General features: G+C 38.6%; 1 long non-coding RNA gene across 1 annotated transcript; it reads left to right on the top strand.

The window, feature by feature from the left end:
* Positions 1-5,189: 5,189 nt before the first annotated feature.
* LOC309449583 lies at positions 5,190-21,036 on the top strand. Its single transcript, XR_014185976.1, has 3 exons — positions 5,190-5,280; positions 17,653-17,776; positions 20,299-21,036. It is a non-coding gene; the product is annotated as an uncharacterized lncRNA (long non-coding RNA).
* Positions 21,037-21,247: the final 211 nt, after the last annotated feature.

Below are 21,247 nucleotides of genomic sequence, written 5' to 3'. Positions count from 1 at the left end.
AAACATGTTTTCACTGTGGGGGTAACTGAGCATTGGCACAGGTTGTCCAGAGAGCTCGCGGAGTCTCCATCCTTGGAGATATTCAAAAGCCATCTGGACACAGTCCTGGGTAACTGGTTCTTGGTAACCCTGAATGATCAGGGGGATTAGACCAGATGACCTCCAGAGGTCTCTTCCAACCTCAACCATTCTGTGATTCTGTGATATGAATATGCACAGCTGGTATTCTGCCACTTCAAGAAGGAAAATATATATATATTGACAACCAGTGCAGACAGTGGGGAAAACTTCAACCTGCATGGCTTTTTATTATTATCTTAGTATCTCTCTCAGAGGAGATGGAGAACTCACTAATTTTCACTTTCTGGTTTCCTTCTGAGACATACATACCTTATAAATTTATTAAATTATTTTTCACTGCAGTAAAGCAAAGCAATATAAAAATATAATTTTATATTCTCTTAGGAAATAAAGCAAATCACGCATTCACAGCAAGGAGTTTGGTCAGAGGTCATTTTGTTCCTGAAAAACACAAAGCAATAAGAACTGATGTCTTTTATGTGTTACTTCCTTGCATTTGAAGCTATTTGACTCCCAAAACTAAAAAACAGGTCACAAAGAAGTGTGGATCTGGGTAGTTTATCAAGAGGTTAACTCAATGATTTTTCAGTGGAAACACTTGGACTTTATTAAAATAAAGGAAAAGAAAAGCTTTCTGTTTTTGACATGGTATTGCATTTGGATGGCCTCTGGAAAATAAATTATTTCAGTTATGTTTTGTTCACTTTTCCTAAAGATGTTCTTTTTATAAGATAAACAGTAGTAACTTAAGTAATTATATAAAAATAATACCTCTAACAGAGACTTCATTAAGTTTGACAGCATCTGTTTGTAGTTAATGTTAGTAATTGAAAATAATTTAATCATAAAGATGTAATTGTATTGTTTTCAATTTTAATTAAAAGTCAGGTAAAATCAAGTATTACATTTAATTGCCTTAAAATATCTCCAAAAAATTACATTTAATGGTAGTTTTCAGTGAACAAAAATTGCAGTCAGCAGTGTATCTGGCTGAAAAAGCAAGGCAGGAGAAAGAAAAAGAACTAAAGCAAATAACAAGTCTAAATTTTTTATTGATTTCTTGTATTATTACTAAATTAGGTAAGTAATAAAGTAATTAAGTTTAAGACAGAAAACAGTAAATGATATAATTTAAGAAAATTTCGTAAAAAGTAAGAGAAAACTAGAAAACTATTCTTTAGACAACATGCAGAGACTTACTGGATGGTGATTAATACATATTTTTATACAAATAGACAGTTTACGAGTCTAACAAAAGGCACAATTTATCTGAAATAGTTTATTCTAATTGTTAGATTTTTTGTATATTTAGATATATTAGATACAGCTTCTGTTGAAGTTCTGTGGACATGAACGAACATAGTACCCACCTAAACAAGAGGACAAGAAAGTGCACTTTTATAAGTGATTGATTTATCTTGCCTACATGTGCTTTGGCATTGCCAGGAGCTGGCTTAAATATGACCTGACAGCAGTCTTGAAAATGCTGGAATTGCCACATTTTATGATTCTTTATAATTTTCCGTAATACTGTCACTTTGTTTAGAAAAATATATCAAACATATTTATTCCTGTGTTGTTATTACCGTGGAGAACTTACAGTTTTAACTAAAGTGAAAGGAAGTACACTCATGGTGCGCTCTACAGTCCCGATCCTCCATCCTCCAGCCCAGGACACCTGCTAGAAACCATTTCCAACCATGCCATTTTTCTAGGGGCATCCAGAAGGATGTTAGGAAGTTAGGGGTGATGCACAATCTGCTCTTACTGTACATGGCATAGACCCACTGAGACTTGTTAAAAACAGCACATGATTTGTGTTGATTGCTTAATTTGTACACATGAAGAGAAACATGAAGGAAACACCTGGTTTATATTCCATTACTGAGTGAATCTAAGATCAAAGATTGGTTGGTCATGTTAATACCCATAAATGTAATACTACAGGTGTTCCATAAAAACCAAACCACAGCCATTAAAAGCATCACTTTGCCAAGTTTAAGTAAGCATTGTTTACAGAGCATTTTCTGATAGTCAAAACCAAGTTTTTCAGAAGTGACTTTTAGGTGCAGTAATGGGACTGTTCAATGGTGAACCTGAGGTGCTATGACAGGATCTAACTAGAATAGATAATTAATAGATAGATAACTAATACTGAAAACCCTGCCTACAGGCAAGCAACCAAACACAGAGAAAAATATAAGCACAGGGTTTGAAAAACTGGTACAGACAACTTGTATGTTCCTGAAAGCAAAGATGTGTAGGGGTATATAGCGTGTGACTGAAGCATACTGAGAATAACTGCAATGTGAGTTCCTTCACCTTGTTTAAACCTCATCTCTAAACCTGTATCATTACACAAGGTCTCCAAAAGCACCTCTTACTTCCTCGTTAGTTATTTTAGTGATTTGAAAGAATAAGAGAGCTAACATACTTTATATATATAAAAACACACCAAGTCATTATAGTCCGTGTGTTTCTTTTTTGTCATACCAAATCTAGGTTAGCATAGAGGTAATGTTGTTGTTGTTTTTTTTTTTTTAATTCAATACAAAATATAATAGTAATTAAACATTTGAAAATTAATAACCAGCTATCATATAGGGTGTCAGTGAAAAAAGTGACAGCCAAGAACTTAAAATATTTTTCTAACAAGAACTTTCTTCCCAAGACTTACAAGTAACTCATGAACTCTTATTCCCTCATAGTCCTGTGTGTCGCTACTAGCAATCTTCCTCTGCTTGCTTTCACAGCGTAATTTTCTTCAAAGTGCTTCATGGCAACCTATATTTTGTTCTTTTGCTTCTTTTCTGTATCTTTCTCATGTTTCATTTACCACCTTCTCTTTGCACTGTCATTCTTCCCCTGTAACTACATTTGCTGTAAAACACTACCTGGACTGCTGTCCTCACTGTGCATCTGTAATTACGGACAGCCTGCTTCAAACTTATTTGAAACAATTGACTGAGGTAGCCATTTTTGATAGTATTAAACCAATTTACTTCCCCTTTGAAAAAGGAAAAAGGTGTCAGTTTTGTCTTAAGCCTTGTTTCAGTTCAGCTGAAGACACTGCAAAAGCATCTGCTCTAGTAAAGGCACACAGGAAACATCCTGCCACTTCTTCTGTTACTACAATCAAGTTTAAAACAAAACCAAACATAAAACCGTGTCACTCATCGTAACACTGAAGCATTGCTCATTTTCCAGCTATATTTTACTATTTGGCCACCTGTTATCATTATAAGCGAAAGCATTGATCGCTTCAGAAAAAAAAAAACCTCCAAAATCCATAGTCAACATGAAAGTGCAAAATAGAAATACCTTCTAGATAGACAAATATATTTAAAATTACCACTTATATTTTATTGGTGTTCTATTGAGTACTATGCTATTTTAACTAAAGTTTTTAAATGAGCAATGAAAAGCTGGTTTCAGTACTAATACTGAGCTCATGTTTATTTTTGCTTCCAAGTTAACTGGTATTTGTGTGCATCATGAGAACTCTAGGTGACAAAGGCCACCTTGAGTGAAAGAGAACATAAGATTAAATTACCTGTCCTTAATAGTCACATAAAAAATAAAAAATTAAAGGACACCATATCAGCAATATCAGTTACCCACTTACTTTCAACGAAGTTTTAACACTTCGTGGAAGCTTTTGAGTCCTTAAGGAAAAGCTAATTTTCCACTTGTAACAGTTCAATTTAACCAGGCCTTCTTTGTCCATAGGTACACTGTTTGAGCATCTGGCCCTTTTTTTCAAGGAAAATTCAGTAAATAGAGCCATAAATTAAAGAATTAATATTCCTTTTACTGTTAAAATACCCAAAGACACTGAATAATATTAGCATGTAAACTTTGTAGAAACTTAACCTTAGTACAAAAGTTATCCCAGATTGCTATCCAGTACGCAGATTCCATTGGCTGGGAAAGTATCAGTGACCAGAATTCAGTAGCTTCTGTCCCTATTTCTTTTATGATCAAAGTGGAAGTTGGGACATGCTGGAATGAACTCCCAGTGTTGCACACTGCAGGTGTGGAGAGCCACAGTCCTTCATTATTACAGTTCTTGGTGTCTGAGCAATTTATATAAATATATAGGAGGAAATGAAGAATTGCTCTGGCATCTGGGTTTTTTTTAGTCTGTTTGTTTGTTTCAGGTAGATCCCAGAATCTGTGCCTGTTTAAGCCAAAATTCAGATGCTTCAAGAGTATTAATAAATCACACATACCTACATACTGCATAGCATGTACAGCTCAGAGAGACCATGCAATCTAAAAAAAGTTTGAATGCACCCATAATATAATGGAGGATATAGATCTTTCTTGTTCTATAGACTTCCTGTGTATTCTTCAAAAATATTTTTTGTCTGAGAGAAACAAGCAAAGTCAAAATCAACCTTTAAACTTAAGGAAAGCTACAGTTTGAACATAGCTGCCATCCTATAAGACAGCTGCAGTGGAAGTTACACTTCCTAATGGAACTGGAAAGCTTCAGGGAAATTATAAATGTCCCAGTCTTAAATAGAGCATATTTTCTGGTTTGGAAAATAATCTACTTTTCAAATATTTTATTTCATTCCTAAGATGAGTGACATCAAGCTTTTTCAAATTTTAGGTTTACTGAAAATCTGGGAGAGAAGAAGCAGGAGGAGAGCTGTTTCCAAAGTGAAACAGTATTGCACATGGACCCTGGAGACTCAGCATGCTTCTGCTGTCCTTCAGCCATAAGATCATTTGCACCAAAAGGTCATTTTGTAGGGCTCCTCAACTACAGTTTATTCAGCTCTCAGTCAAACTTCGAAGTGCTGTTACTCAGGACCTCAGATCAGTCCAGATCTAAACAGCTGAGAAGCTACTTCCAAAATTGCCAAAGAGCTAGAGAAGACAAGTTTTAACTGTTAGATACCCTGGGGGGGAAGTTCAAAATGGCAGGACATCTGTTATACAACTACTTATCAAAGCAAGACAAATTTACGTTTATCTTGAATATATTCAGATCAAGAGGTAGAACCCACCCCCCTTTTTTTTTTCTCATTTCCTGTTATTGTTGCCGCAGCTGTATATTTCTTCTTCAATTTCACTTTGTGCTTTCAAAAAAGAGCTAAGTTGTGACTCTTGACTTAATATTGGGTTAAAATTGTGAATCTTGGTTTTGAATTACTTGATCACCGAAGACCATTATCAAAGTGAAAGGAGGTAAGTATATATCTGTTCTATCTACATCATGTTCACATTCTTGAAGTACCAAGAATCTCTTTTGGATTTGACAAATTGAATTTGGAGTGACTGATGAAAAAATAAGTTGATGATAAAATACTTGTGTTTCTTCAGAATCTTTAAAACATATTTCCTCAGTTTTCAGTTTATTTCTAGAGCAAGTTAAGGCTTCCTTTCCATCAGGATTTTTTCTGATCTTACTGTAGAACCATGAGAATGTGGGTAGGTTGCTAATATCCATAAGAGATTGCTCTCATTTCCACTGCATTTTACTGATGATTTGTCTGGAAGATAAAAGAAGTTAGTTCTAAAGCAAACAAAACATGCATATATAATCTTTCTTGCTACACAGTTTCTGAAGGTTACTTTTCCTTCTAGACTGTTCTTTTCTAACATAATCTGGATAATTTCACATTCTTCAGTTTATAATACAGACAACTAAAATGGCCAACAACTGAGAAACATTTTTTTCTTTTTTCACAGCATAATTGAAAATACATCTCTCAGTTGTCACAAATATAGCATACATCTGCAAGCAGACACCCATGCATAAATACACATCTACATCATACAAATGAGAAAATTTTTCACATTAAAAATCTAATTATTGTAGGAAAATATTTCTTTTTTATACTTTTTCTTGGTTTTTGTTTTGGTTGGGTTTGGTTGTTTTGTTGTTGTTGTTGTTTGTGGTTTGTTTAATATCTTTTTTTAATATCATAATATCTGGAGCTTTTTGTTTACTCTTCTCAAATTAAGTAGAAGTAATTTGCTGTGGAATGCTGTGGAATACAATATTCTGGGTTCTTGACTGGTTGAAAATAGTTTCAAACTTTTTAGGGAAAGTGTATTACTATGTATTTCCTCAGTAATCAGGAACGTGGGATTTGGAAAAGCAGCAACATTTGGAGTCTAGAGTAAAAAACACACCGCCTCCTGTTTGGTTACAGCTGAACACTCACAATCTTTTGGGTTTTTTTTCTCATTCCTTCAACATATATAACTTTGTTTTCCTTCCAGATTATTCATCCAAGGGGAAAAGTACAATTTTTTAAAAATGTAATTACAGCTAGGTGTCCTACTTCAAATGCTATCAGGCACAATATGTCTTCCCCTACAGAAGACAAACCTATTGAAGTCATAATCCCTCTTGTCATTTAACATTAGTCTGGGTCCACATTAGAAAGCATACTGTGAGAAGGAATAATTTTCTATCTTTATATTGATTAAAATATTCTGAAATTCCAGTTCCATTAATATGAACCTCAAGTGCCATTCATATGATGAGGCTGTTCTGTATGCTACCTGTGCAGCTGGTACTTTGTTGGGTGCATGATAAGTGATACCTATAGCTGATATAGGTAGAGCTGACAGAGTTAAGAATATTGAGCCATGAGAGGGTCTAAACAGGTTGTTCTCTGACAGGCAGCTGCCTCTGGGTCATGTTCAATCTGTCTACCCTAGGGTCTTCATTTTCACTTTGCAGGACACAAAGGGCAGCCTTCTAAACCAAACAACCTGACTCTTAGCATGTGAATTAGAAGTCTGTATTTTTAATATGATCAGTAGAAAAAACAAACAAACAAACAAAAAACATAACTGCTTCTTCAAGAGGCTGTAATTGAAATTTACCACCCACTACAACAAACTATGAGTTGTTTGTTAATGTCAGGAGCTGGGAGGACTGAAACATTTTTTTTCATTCCCTCACAAGCCATTTTTCCTGAATGTTTTCCTCCTAACTGTTGTTACATAAAATGCTCATCAGATTTTAAAACCTTAATTCAAACCCTTTACTACTCTATCAGTGAAGAAAACTCTCCAGGATCCTCCTGATGTGTCCCTGAGATCCTACAAAGAGTAATTCAGTGTCTAAATCAGGAGACAGTGTCTCTCTGCTGACTGTAAGCCTGGGTGTCTCTGCAGAGGGACGGAACGCTGCCATACTGCACCTCGAGTTTCCCAAAGCAGGCCAGCAGGAGATGTGAGGAGCAGAAGTGACACAGAAAAAGGTCCTGAGTCCAGGCTTTGCAGCACTTCTCCTTATTCAGGAGGCAAAATCCTCTTTCCAGGGCACAGTGCAGGAAACAGCAGGGCCATTGGTCGGGGAGATACTTATGATTAGAGTACACACCAGGGAAAATGAGGTCCTGCGATGCTGGCCAGCCTCCTTCAGATGGGATTTCAACCAGTAACTTTGTTTTCCTGGAAGATGCCTTAAAAGCAAATATGGAAAAGCTACTGGGTCGCCCCACAGAAAACAGTACCATGAGCTCGAGAGAGAAAAACCAGTGAGAAACAGCTTCGTTCTCTGGCCTCTGTGGGAAAGAGGAAGCCCTGGGGTCTGCTCACAATAACTGAAAAGAGCAAGTAGTTTGTGACTGGTAATAAAAACATGATAGCTGGCAGCGATGGTAGCTGGCATGAGAAGCTTGAGCCAGGGGTATCGGCAAACATAGAGCAGATTGCGGTTGTGATTACAGAGTTCCAGGAGCTGGAGTAGAGGGGAAGTTTTGGCTGCCCTGGGTTCCCAGGTGGTGGTGGAGTACTGCTTTGCACCGGAAAAGGGTGTTAAAAGAAGCTGTGTCTCCATGGACAGTGAAAGTTTTGCTTCCTCCCTCATCCTGAAGCTTGTGAAAAGTCTACAGGTTATTTCACACTGCATCAGCAGCTTGCATGGGAATAAAACAAATCATGATGAGCTTTACTCTAGTCATTCTCAAGGGTTCATCGAAAAAGGGGGAAACATAATCCTAAATCAGTAAGTACACAAAAACTAGCTTCTGACCAAAATTACACATTTTGCTTACTTTCTTGAAAACTAGCTTTTCCCTAAATTGCATACATAGACTTTTGGATTAAAAAGATATTTAAATAAGTGTAAGTAGTAGGGCAAATCTGTGGCTTCCCTATTACAGAGGAATAAGGTATCATAAAACACCTCCTACTCGCCTGCTGGGAGAACAAGAATATGTGAGGCAATTTTCCCCTTTCCCATGCATGTAGGCAGAGGGTGGGTTGGCAAGGGGAAAAAATAGGAGAAAGATTGATTGATGCTACTGAAAAGGCAAGATAGACTAAATAGACTAAAAAAAAAAAATTAGACCAGAGGTAAAGATAGACCAGTCTGCCCAGTGTATAATAGGAAGAACAGAAATAATACATTGGATAATTCGTATAAGACAGTCACCCGAAGCTTTAGTTAAAACCTGAGTTGTTAAATAAAACAAAAAAGTTCTGTCTATTTAAGAATGATAAATGAGTTTTTAATTTTTTTTTTTTTTATCTGGCCACTTGAAAACCAAAAATTTGTAATAAGCAATACACTGCATGGACAAAATTACTCCAACAAACTTCCTTAAAAATCACTTTGGTGTTCAAAATGAGTGTTAATTTGAGTAAAGTACTACACAGTAACACCAACGTTAAACAGGATTTGTGCTGACTGATTTAATGCCATCTGTTCACGACTCAGATGTTACTTTCTCTAGCTTTCAAATAGGGAAAACAAAGACAAAACTTGCTCTTCCCAAACTGAGTTAAGGTAGTTACTGAACTTAGTTGAACACTCAACATTTATTGAACTGTTTCTTTGAAAAATAGCACTGATACCGTACTGCTCAGTCACACTTGAGCAAAAAGCACACTCTGCAAGATATCAATGTTTCAAAGAGAAGGAAGGAATAAGTATTGTAATTAGCAAATATTTTGCTAACAGCTAGAAATGTACATCCACTCTGTAGACTTGTTGGAACATAAACTGCTTTTTTTTTCTTTTCCTACATCTGGTATCCATAAAAAAAAAAAAAATGACCTAGCAACCAAACTTTACATATAGCATTTTAAAGAGGCAGTACACAATAAATTACTCCCCTCTTTAAATAATATGGGAGCCTTTTCCTGAAACAAATAAATAGAATTAACGGATCAGGGCTTGACGTGTCAGCCAATTTGGATATAAAACAGCTATAGATTTTCAATTTGCTGACAGCGGTTTGAGTCTGGGATTATTGACAGTCACAATTTGCAGACAAAATTCCCTTCTGGCTTAATTCCTTTGATTTCATTTAATTCCCCTGATTTCATTTGAGCTGTTTCTTCTGAGAAAAGACCGGTGCCCTCACAGCCTTCCGCTCACCGGGGGCTGAGGGTACAGGGCGTGGGGGAGGTAAAACGGTTCGTTACCGCATCCCGTGAAGCGGTGCCCTCCTCACCACCCAAGAGAAGCCCCGAGCGGATCCGGCGCCCCGGCCTCTTCCCCATCACTCCCGAGGCCGCTGCCCCGGGTGGGGCTCGGCGGGGACCGGGGCAGCACCACTAGGATCGTCCCGCCGCCGCGCCCGCCGCCGCCGCGCCCCCTGCTGCCCCAAAGCAGCCGCTGGGGGGCAGCAGGGGGCGCGGCGGTGGCGGCGGCGCGGAGTCGGGCCGATAGGTCGTAGGGTTCGCGTCCCGCTCGCGGTCAGTATCGGCATCTTCCTCGTCAAAGCCAAGAAACGGGTGCCTCGGGAAGAAGGGAGCTGTGAGGAACGGAAAAAAGCTGGGAAGTCGGCAGCAGGCCGTGTTTGCCAGCCACTTTGTCTCGGCAGGTGATAGCTTTGGGGAGCCAAACACGAGTCAAATGTGGACGCCCAGTACTGACATCACACTACTTGCTGTTTCGAGAACAAAGAACTCTTACTTTCATAGGATCATTCCAGTTGGAAGAGACCTTTAAGATCATCGAGTCCAACTATTACCTAAATGTAGCACTAAGCCAGTCCCTAAGAGCCTCATCCATACGTCTTTCAGGTAGTTGCAGAGAGTGATGAGGTCTCCTCTCAGCCTCCTTTTCTCCAGGCTAAACAGCCCCAGTTCCCTCAGCTGCTCCTCATAAGACTTGCCCACACTCTCCATGACCAACAGTAATCATTTAGATATTTCCCATCTGGTTATGCTGCTGGAGTAAATAGTTGTTCCATGTTAGGTCATGGGCCAGAAATCTCTCAGCAGTATTGGGGTCAACAGAAACCTCCTGGGGCTCCATGTGGGGAAGGACCAAGGTCTGCACCTGAGATGACAATCACCCTGCAGCTCCTCTGGTCCCTAAGCAACTGGCCCAGGTCTGGCATTCAGGAAAGCATCAGGTGTTACGACAGAGGCCATGGCCAACTTGAGCCCAGAGGGTGTTTTCATGGGCGAGCTGCATGCTAGGCTCCATTATGAGAAGAATGGCCAATGGATTGAGGGAATTTACTGTTCCCCTCTACCTGACATTGGCATATAACAGTCAGTGTTGAGGATCCCCAGTTACAGGAGAAGCTGATCCAGTGGTGGGTGACCGAGATGGTCAGGGCTTAAATCATACCCTACAAAAAAGGGATTGAGGGACTGGGCTTTTGTGGTCTTGGGAAGAGAAGGCTAAGGAGGGACTTAGTGATTGCTTGTCAGCACTTGAAGGGCCATTATGAAGATGACAATAGTGCCAGATGATGTAAAGACTGGGCAAATACTACACATTTGATCTTGGGAGGTTTCATTTGGACACTGGAGGTGGGGGAGAAGTCAGGAGAAGTTGCCAGCAACATCAAGAAATCTGTCCTTGAAGGGTTTCATACATCAAAGCTGACCAGGGAGTGGGGTAACAGTGCTGTTTTGAGTCAGGGATTGGACTCGATGATCTCCAGAAACTTCTTCCAACCAATGTTTCATGATTACATGGTGTGTATGCTTGTCAAATTTGACAGTTCTGGCTTTCTACACAAATTAAGAATATACAGAAAAGCACAGAAAATTACTGGAATTTACCAATAAGTTTTGTATTTTTGTTGTACCAAGTATACAGTGCAATACATGGTTTATTACTGTTGCATGTTAATGCTGTATGTCCCTGCATTTGTAAACACATTTATAGCTGGGTGAAAGAGACTAAGCATTCATTCATTTCTATGATGGAATAAATTCCTTTGACATAAACCTTAACATAGGCTTTATTGGGTTATAAGTACCCCTGTCCTGCAACTACTTATGAAATAGTGGACCTATTTTGAATCTCTTGGCTCAACAGGTATGGGTAGGATTTTTAAAACGCTTTCAGTCTTAGTAGTAAAAAGACCATCACTTTGCCTTAGGCACCACGTGCTGTTAAAAGATAACAATTCTGTGAAATAGGTGTTATGTTATGCCTCCTGGCTGCAAGATGTAGACCTCTGAATATATACTGGGAGTAATCAAGTGGTAGATCTGAATCTAGACAACACAGAAATTTTACCTCAGTATCACCAAGGATTAGCACTACTGATGAGAACTGTAACTATTAACTCCTGACTACAGAGCCTAATTTATCAAGATGTCATATAAAATACAAAATTAATTCAATTTGTGATAATACACTTGACTATATTCAAGATGTCTCTTCCAGAAGCAGAAATTAGTCTTGAGCAACAAAAGGCTTATCTGAAAAAATCTAGTTGAGTCCTGAAAGGGTGAGTTTTCATGCTTTTTATCTTAGGAAGCAAAATTGAGTCTCAGTTTCTTCATAAACTGTAGCTTTAGTCAAAAGCAGAAATTCAAAGCATTACTGTCAGCACCTGCAATGAAAAATATCCAGCTGCAATACTTAGCAAGGAAGAAAAGAGTAAGTAGGTAAAATCTCCTTACATTTTTGCAAATGGTGTTTGAAAGTGACAGTTAAGAAAGCAAGGTGGTTTTGTCAAATCAATACTGATTGATAAGTAATGGTCTATCCATGAAAACAGCATCCCAGGTTTGCTGCATTTTAGCCAAGAAAAAAGGTTCTTTTTCATAAGACCCAAAAGTGTGAGAGCTCATGAGTGAAGTAAAGAAGACTTGATCTAAAAAGTTCTCTCTTTGTGATTCAACAGCCATGGAGTTAACATACATTTCAAAGTGTTAATAATAATAATAATAATAATTAAAAGCAAAACAAAAACAAACAAACAAACCCTTATAAATTAAATGTACAACTCAGAATACATTTTTTCTCATTCTTCAAAAATCTCATTTACAAAAGTGACTTAATACAGCCTACAGTATTTGTTTCTTCAACATCAAGATACCTCCTGATTTTTTTTTAAAGATTAGTGGCTCTTTGTCAATTGGAATAAATTGAAGGAAAAGTGAACTACTCCTATAGAATCCTCCAGTGCATTGAAGATAACTTTCTTATGCAAATGGTGGAGGAGCTGACCAGGAGACGTGCACTGCTGGACCTCATCCTCACTAACAAGGAGGGTCTGGTTGAAGCGATAAAGGTTGAGGGCTGCCTTGGTTGCAGCGACCACGAGATGGTGGAGTTCAGGATCTTGTGCGGCAGGAACAGAGTAGTGAGCAGAATTGCAACCCTGGACTCCAGCAGGGCAAACTTTGGCCTTTTCAGGCAATTGCTGGGGGAAATCCCATGGGCGAGGCTGCTTGAAGATAAAGGGACCCAAGATAGTTGGTTAGTGTTCAGGGACTGTTTCTACTGGGCACAAGATCAGAGCATCCTGACATGTAGGAAGTCAAGGATGGGAGCCAGGAGACCTGCGTGGTTAAACAGGGAGCTGCTGGGTAAGCTCAGGTGGAAGAGGAGAGTTTACAGATCATGGAAGGAGGGGCTGGCCACTTGGGAAGAATATAAGGCTGTTGTCAGGGGATGTAGGGAGGCAACTAGGAAAGCTAAGGCCTTGTTACAATTAAAGCTGGCACGAGGGGTCAAGGACAACAGAAAGAGCTTTTTCAAATACGTGGCAAATAAAACTAACACCAGAGGCAATGTAGGCCCACTGATGAATGAGGTGGGTGCCCTGGTGACAGAAGATACAGAGAAGGCAGAATTACTGAATGCCTTCTTTGTTTCTGTCTACTCTGCCAGAGGCTGTCCTGGGGAGCCCTGTACCCCTGAGGCCGCAGAGAAAGTCAGAGCGGTGCAAGAATTTGCCTTGGTTGATGAGGACTGGGTTAAGGAACAATTAGGCAATTTGAACATCCACAAATCCATGGGCTCAGATGGGATGCACCCACGGGTGCTGAGGGAGCTGGCTGACGTCATTGCTGGGCCACTCTCCATCATCTTTGCCAAGTCTTGGGAGACGGGAGAGGTGCCTGAGGACTGGAGGAAAGCTAACGTCACCCCAGTCTTCAAAAAGGGCAAGAAGGAAGACCCGGGTAATTATAGACCGGTCAGTCCCACCTCCATCCCTGGGAAAGTAATGGAACGACTTATCCTTGGTGCCATCTCAAGGCATATCAAGGATAAGAGGGTCTTTAGGGGCAGTCAACATGGCTTCACTAAAGGGAAGTCGTGCTTGACCAACCTCATAGCCTTTTATGAAGATATAACGAGGTGGATAGATGATAGCAGGGTGGTGGATGTGGTTTACCTTGACTTCAGTAAAGCCTTTGACACAGTCTCCCACAGCATTCTCATAGCTAAACTGCGGAAGTGTGGTCTGGACGATTGCGTAGTGAGGTGGACTGCGAACTGGCTGAAGGGAAGAAGCCAGAGAGTCGTGGCCAATGCGGCAGAGTCCGGTTGGAGGCCTGTATCTAGTGAAGTGCGTCAAGGTTCGGTGCTGGGGCCAGTACTGTTCAATATATTCATCGATGACTTGGATGAGGGACTAGAGTGTACTATCAGCAAGTTTGCTGATGACACTAAGCTGGGAGGAGTGGCTGACACGCCAGAAGGCTGTGCTGCCATCCAGCATGACCTGGACAGGCTGGAGAGCTGGGCAAGGAAAAATTTAATGAAATACAACAAGGGCAAATGTAGAGTATTGCATCTGGGCGGGAACAACCCCAGGTTCCAGTATAAGTTGGGGAATGATCCATTAGAGAGCAGTGTAGGGGAGAGGGACCTGGGGATCCTGGTGGACAACAGAACGACCATGAGCCAGCACTGTGCCCTTGTGGCCAAGAGGGCCAATGGCATCCTGGGGTGTATTAGAAGGGGGGTGGTTAGTAGGTCGAGAGAGGTTCTCCTTCCTCTCTACTCTGCCCTGGTGAGACCACACCTGGAATATTGTGTCCAGTTCTGGGCTCCTCAGTTCAAGAAGGACAGGGAACTGTTGGAGAGGGTCCAGCGTAGGGCAACCAAGATGATTAAGGGAGTGGAGCACCTCCCTTATGAGGAAAGACTGAGGGAGCTGGGTCTCTTTAGTTTGGAGAAGAGGAGACTGAGGGGTGACCTTATTAATGTTTATAAATATACAAAGGGTGAGTGTCACGAGGATGGAGCCAGGCTCTTCTCGATGACAAACAATGGTAGGACAAGGGGTAATGGATTTAAGCTGGAACATAAGAGGTTCCACTTAAACTTGAGAAGAAACTTCTTCTCAGTGAGGGTAACAGAGCACTGGAACAGGCTGCCCAGGGAGGCTGTGGAGTCTCCTTCTCTGGAGACATTCAAAACCCGCCTGGACACGTTCCTGTGTAGCTTCATCTAGGTGTTCCTGCTCCGGCAGGGGGATTGGACTAGATGATCTTTCGAGGTCCCTTCCAATCCCTAGCATTCTATGATTCTATGATTCTATATCAGACCTCCTGCATTCTGAACCATATCTGTGGTCTAAGCCCTCAGCTGGCCTCCATCAGGAGTGCCATGACTTAGTCTTTTAACTTCATCTATGGAAGATCATGAATAACAGTTTTCTTTAGGAAGTAGATATTACCTACACAAGCTCCTTTTCAATATTTAAGATAACTAAGCAAGAAACGTGTACTACCACACTTTTTAGAGGTGAAGAATGGCCTAAGGGAATTCCTCACCCATGGATGGGATTCCAATTCTCAATCCGCTCTGAAAGAAAAGTGGTAATAGAAAAAAGTGGTATGTCTGAATGACACTTTTCTTCACCTTAATTACTTCAATACTGTTCTACAGCCTGTGCTGGAGCACCAAAAAAAAAAAAAAAAGAAAAAAAAAATGCAGATTTTATTCAAGCACTATTAGTGATGTCAAGTATTTTTTAGGAAAGACAAAACCTGTCATGTCACCCAGATAAACAGAGATGTACGGGAATATCTGAGAGCACAGAGTAACATCAGAAAATCACAGAGGGTAGAAGGGTTGTGTTTGCATCCACACAACCTCTGCAATGAGCCAGGGGCTGGTTCTTCCTCTGCGGATGGTGGGGTCCATCCCCTCAAACCATTAGAAGCCTTGGTAAAAACTTTTATCAGTCTTATTTCCCTCTTGTGCTAAGTGTAGACCTTGCATGTGCTGGTGACAAACCTGGCACAGCAACACACTGGAATGAGATGTAAACGTCAGAGCAGGCGTGCACTGTCCTCCACAGGGACTTCACCAGTTCTCTCCACTGTCATGGAGACAGGCGCACAGCAGCTCAACCGTGAAAAAGGGACCATAGGAAAAAGTTCCCAAACCTTTTCATTTTTTTTCTGTTTTCCAATATAAAACAACTGAATGTTCTCATCCTGTTAGCATTGTGATGGTGGATAACCAGTACAGCTTATGCTGTGTACATGTTTGTTTTATCAAACCTCTGGTGTGAATATGCACTTGCACGTATGCACAAGTTGACTACAAAGTTTTCTTTTAATAGCCACGTAGTGTTACACCTAAAAAACAGTAGAACTTCCAGTAGAACGAACTATCCACAAAACTGTATCTGGTTTTCTTTCAGAATAAACTGTTTTGTTTTTCAAAAGAAAAAAGCCCATAAATAAGCTAACATTTACTTTGTGTGATAAGGAGATAAGGGATCAGAAGTGAACAAGAGAGGTATGTCATTTCATAATGTAGACGTACCTTTTGAGATTTTAAGATTTCCACAAGCATCCAAAAACAAATTTAAACAGGGTTTAATGGTTTGTATGGATTTTTTATCCAGCTTTTCAAAATGATAAGGACATACCAACACAGGAATGAACAAGTCAACACACAAATTTTGTAATAGATAACAGACCTGAGCACTTCTGGAATTAAACACAGCTGAACTGCAAGAAGCCTTAGACGGGTAATTTTAATTACATTTGGACAGAGATCACTTTCCCGGTTTCATCAAGTGGGAATTTTTGCTATTAATAATGTTGGATTCTACTTTTTTTATATGAGAGTGTGTTTTTGAGGCAAGTCTAAAACCAGAGTGGTTTCATTTTAGAAAGATTTGAGTGATCACTTAATAATTGCAACATCCAGTCATACATTAAATTTTGAACAGCTTTCTGATAATCAAAGGGTTATTCTTCATATTTAAGAGTGTGCCAAAAGCCTTATGTTTAAAGTTTAAGAATTAATGAAACAAATACCACCTCATGGGTTTAGTAAAAAACTATATATACATATATATATGGAAGAAATTAGGTTAATGAGAAGTATAACGTGGTATCTCTTCAGAATATAAAAAGAATATGAATAATTTTAAAACTGTAGAGATATTTTTACAGACAGTATTATGCATTAAGACTGGAAAGCGGTGCTTATGAAAATTAACCAAAGAGTCCTTATTCATTATGTGTACAAAGTAGTAATTAAGAAAGGAATTTTAGAAAATACATATTTGGATAAGTAATTTCAGCTACATTTAACATTGCATTGTTAATTGTGTAAATGAAACAAAGCCAATACTGTCACTTTATCCAAGCTGTATAGAGAGCATGATTACACTTCCTATATTATATGCATTACTTTCAAAACTTCTAGAAATAGTACGAGCTCAAATGCTCTTTAAAATTAGAACTGGAAGACCATCTATTCTTCCATTAATAGGTCACTTTACTTGTTAAATTAATCTCAGAATTAATACCTTAGGTTTCATTTGAAACCTTCATGAAAGTTTCAAATTTTTTTACACTTAAAACTTTCAGGTATGCACAACTGATGAAGCATCCTTCCATAGTGATTTTTAGGGTAAAATTTCTCTCAGCAGATTTTTGGCATCAGTTGTGTAAGAAAGTGCATCTGAGCTAGTAACACTAGTTCTCCCTCTAATCAAAAGAGAGAAGAATGTTCACAGTACTATTCATCTCACCAGCTTTAGGTTTCTTTGTTAATGTGTAATAAATTCCACCAAAGAATCACCTGTTTCTTTCCACCAATTGCGAAATAAATGACTGGCACATAGCCTATCCTTTTTCACCCAGCTGTCCTTTAGAACATCCTGCCTTGTATTTTAAAATAATCAATGGAGTAAGTTTTGCCTGTACTCCTAGAACGCTAGATTCCTTGGATTATGTCTTTTTCATCATCATTTGCATTGAGTCTCTCAGAACCTAAATTACTGTGAAAATGCAGCAGCATTAATTTTATCTACAGTACCTTGGATTACTGAATATTAGCCTTTCTCTTTTTTATTTGGTGTGATTTTTTTTTTCCTGTGATTTTCAGCAGTTGTTCTCAAATATTTACAGATACCGTAAAGTCACTTCTACAGGTGTCTGTGTGTCTCAAATGGAAATATTCATCACTTGAAGAGGACAAATGCATGCATGATAACCAAAATTCATACAGAAACAGCTGAACAGGAAGACTTGTGTATGTAACTGGCACTGTACTATATGAAATAGTATTTGAGTATGTGTTGTACTAAATATTGAGTTTGGGAAAGATATAGTGTAACAAGAGCATGTTCAAAAGCTGCATTTACCTGGGGCTTCTCTGTGCTTGGATGATATCATGACATACATATAAAAAAACATACATATAAAAAGAGTACAGCACTCACATTCTGTAATTTTGAGGTACGTCTGATCAATATAACTGACCCACATATCAGTTTACAGAATTTTGCCTCATAACTTTACCTTGTATGCAAAGCTAGAAAACACGATCAAAGTCATTGGAGACTGTTGAGGTAAGAAGAATCATATATATTTATGAGAGCTTTTGGGAGCAATCAGCACCAACTTGTACATCAGTGAAATACAATTCATTTTAAGAAAAGAAGCCTGAAAATAAACATGTAATAGAACATTTTGTTTTGTATAAATGTGAAGTTGCATTAAGGCAGCTACTTCACCAAAACCTAAAAAACCCCAAACAAACAAACAAAATAACCACACAACAATCAAACAAAAAACTTAGTAAAATTCTTGTTGACTTGAAAGCAGTGGTTAATGTCACCTGACTTTCTAACACAACTCATTTTAAACTGATTGTATAGACCTATTTCCACATTTCTACAGCAGTAGGGAGGGAAGAGAGGAATCTTCAGTAAAGTAAATCCAACTTCACAAGTGTGTTGTGGTTTAACCCATCAGGCAGCCAAACAGCACACACAGCCATTCACATCAACCTAATGATGAGAGAAACCCTCAGAGGTAGTTGGACTAGATGATCTTTGTAGGTCCTTTCCAGCTGAAATTATTCTATTCTATTCTATTCTATTCTATTCTATTCTATTCTATTCTATTCTATTCTATTCTATTCTATTCTATTCTATTCTATTCTATTCTATTCCATTCCATTCTATCCTCACATCATTCCCTTTTCTGCTGTCTTCTCACTGATATTTCCATGTCTGAGGTTCTGACTGCATTGTCTTGCTCTGCTTTTCTGTTTAATCCTTTGAAATAAGAGTTTTTTTCAGTAAATATTCAATACCCAGTTCCAGGTACAAAAGGTTCAGATAAGCATTCATCTTTTGAATTTTTTTTTCTGGCCCTTCAAATTTTTAGGACACTCACTAGTCATGATCAGCTATCTGCTAATTAGCATGAGGAGCTGTTTCAGGTTTTGTTTTACAACACATCTATTCTGTGAATATTTCCCCCGGTGGAAAAACCTGCAATATGGGTGATTACAGACTGAAATCCACCATAAAGATAGTCATAACAGGCATGGAGTGATCCATCAATTTGAAAAAAAATGATTAATACATTATTAATATTTTCATAGATAAATAAATATATCTTCTCAAGGCTGAACATTTAATTTCCCACTCTTGCAGCTGTAAAATTTTCGGTAGCACTGTCATCTTCAAATGACATCTATATCAAAATATTGCCAATAGAAACTTTCAGAAAACTATTATTTAACTTACTAGCTTTCCTATTTTTAGAAATGAAAATTATAGAACTGACAAAGTATGAGCAGTGACTGTTGCTATGTCTGTTTGGAAAAGTCATTTAATTTTGGCTGGCTTTGCACCCACTTACTTCACTTACCCTAAAATTTCTGTCTTTCTTAAACAAATGGTTGTCCAGAAACTAAAAAACTGTATGGATCAGTTTTACTTCAGACTGCCTGAAATTTATACAGTAGCACTAGTAAATAGATTTTGGCTGAGGAATTGACAGCCTAATATCCTATGTATTCATTAAGGATGCTTGAACTCATTAGAGAAAGTACTGTGCATATGATATTTCAAACAAAACTTTGCCAACCAAAACTGAATTCCAGTTAAATTATTTGTTAGCTATTTCTTTCCAATGAGTAAAAGAAAGATCCCAGATATTATAGATTTAAAAAGTGACTGAATCCTTATATATTAAGATGAAAGCCTCCTTTGTGAGTTAAAATCTCAGCCTTCAGACATATATTGACAGTGGCAGCTCATCTGAACCAGATTCTTTAGAAACCCATGATGAGCTAAAACTCTTGATTCTTGGTTTCCATACAAAAATTGCACTACTGAAAATATAGAGTTAAAAATATAGATTCACTTCCAAACATGTCTGTTCTTCTGTGTATTTCATCACTTTTTCCCTAAACTATAGAATTTGATGAATGCAGCTACTTGTGAATACTTTAAAATATTTTAGGTATTTCGTGACATACAATAGCTAAGACAAGTAATATGTTGCACATCATTAACTAAAGCAATAGATTATTCTGAAAATCTTAGGAATATAGCTATCTATATTGTAATGTAATATAATATGTGGGGTTTTTTTTCTCAGTACTACTGATTAATAAAGCTGGCCTTTTTTATATGTTTTAAGGTGGACTTTCTACATGACCCTGCTGCTGTTCTTTTGGGAGGGGCTGGTTTTGGTTTTATATTAGAAATAGTGATGCTATATTAAAGGCTGTTTTTTCCCTCTATTTTTTTCTAGTATGCCTTTCAAGGAAGGAGATGGAGGAAAAAACATGCTTGGAAGGAACCCTATAATATTCAGGGGGGAAGCGGATGGCATTGATATTTTTCTTTTAGCTCTACTCTCAGCTCCTAGTAGGGAGAAGTTCTATTACACAACAGATGCAAATGCTGTAATAACTCAAGGAAATTAAAGAATAAGAATTGTTAAAAGTGCTGTTCCCTGATTCCTGCTTAGGCCCTGCTCCTGTGTCTGTAGTACTAATAAACAGGGTGAGCACATATAGCAGATGCTCCAGCACTACGGGTGTGCAATCTCCTGGACAGTGTGATTTGCTGGCACATAAGCTCCTCTGCTTTTGGTCCTTGCCAACTAAGGCTTTGTCAGACAATATTTAGGTTCTTTCCAGGAAACACCACTGGACAGAGACTGCTCTCTGCTAGGCATTAAGCAAGAGGCCATCCCATGTGGGAATGAGAAACAATTTTAGCTTTATGGGTGTGTTTGCCACTGCCACCAGGACCAGTAGAGCAGCCCTTGTCCTTTTTATTTATTCATATAGATGTATCCTCAGGGTTTGCCCTAGACGATTGGTAGCCAGAAGATAACCAAATAAAAAAGCAACTCGTTAATGGGAGTGCTTGAGACATGTTTGTCACCTGAGATCCTGCTTAATGTTGCAGATAAGCCTAAGGGAGGAAATAAGTTTGTCCCAGGAAATGAGAAGGATAAACTGCTCAGTGAAAAAAAAAAAAGGATTTTTTTCTCAATACTACCGATTCATACAGCTGCTCTTTATGAAGCATTCATTTAAAAAAAAAAAAAAAAGGGCAAATTTAGATTTTTCCTTAAAATAACTCCTTAAAGCCTGTTCATGCAGGCATGTGTATGTTAGCTATAAAAACTGAGGGAACAATTCAGCTACAGCCTATCCCAGAGTATTGCCTTTTGGAATCAGTTCCAAGCT

The sequence above is a fragment of the Streptopelia decaocto genome (assembly GCF_964273445.1).
Source record: "Streptopelia decaocto genome assembly, chromosome: 1".
NCBI lineage: Eukaryota > Metazoa > Chordata > Aves > Columbiformes > Columbidae > Streptopelia > Streptopelia decaocto.
Note: the sequence above shows the minus strand (reverse complement) of the source record. Positions and strands in the feature narration are given on the sequence as shown.